The 726-nt window shown below is 46.7% G+C and overlaps 1 pseudogene; it reads left to right on the plus strand.

Moving 5' to 3' along the window:
• Positions 1 to 279: 279 nt before the first annotated feature.
• LOC120608917 (uncharacterized) lies at positions 280 to 398 on the plus strand (annotated as a pseudogene).
• The last annotated feature ends 328 nt before the right edge of the window (positions 399 to 726 follow it).

Genomic DNA, 726 nt, shown 5'->3' on the forward strand with positions numbered 1-726 from the left:
TCCCAGGTCTACGTGGGGTCAAAAACAATGGCTTTGTTGGAAATTAGGAACAAAATCGACTGTCAACCAGAGAGCGAATGTTACCAAGCTCCCCATTTGGGCAGGCATCACCCACCTGCCCGTGAAAGAGCAGGCGCTCAATAGACCCACTGAACAGTGAAGGAAGTCTGGAGGGAGACAGTAAAAAACTCAAACGAGCTGAAAAATTCTCCCCATGGCACCCAAATCTATTGCAACCCAGCCTCCCTAGTGCCTGAAATCTCTCCATCACAAGCTTGTGTCTATGGCCATGCCGCCCTGAACAAGCCCAATCTCATCTGATCTCAGAAGCTAAGCAGGGTCAGGCCTGGTTAGTACTTGGATGGGAGACCACCTAGAAACACCGCGTGCTGTAGGCGTAAAAAATAAAAATAAAAAAAGTAAGGGATTGTAAGCTGACAAGGTCCTTGCAATCTGTGAGGTCAACCAAGGGTTGCCTCGCCTAAAACAAACAAACAAACAAACAACAAACAAAAAAAAACAAACTCGTACTACAGTGCATTTCTACAGGCATCTTTTTAACACAGTAAGAACTCTGTGAAGGCACCTCCATATCCTCTTAGGAATCAATTGATCGGACGCATTTCCTCGCTGGCAGTAGAGGCAGAGGAGAATGGCAGCAGGACCTTGACCAAGCCCTTGCCCTTCTCACTGAAGCCTTAGCATGTGCTAAGTTCTATGACAAAT

The sequence above is a fragment of the Pteropus medius genome, unplaced genomic scaffold (assembly GCF_902729225.1).
Source record: "Pteropus medius unplaced genomic scaffold, Ma_sr-lr_union100, whole genome shotgun sequence".
NCBI classification, from domain to species: Eukaryota; Metazoa; Chordata; class Mammalia; order Chiroptera; family Pteropodidae; genus Pteropus; species Pteropus medius.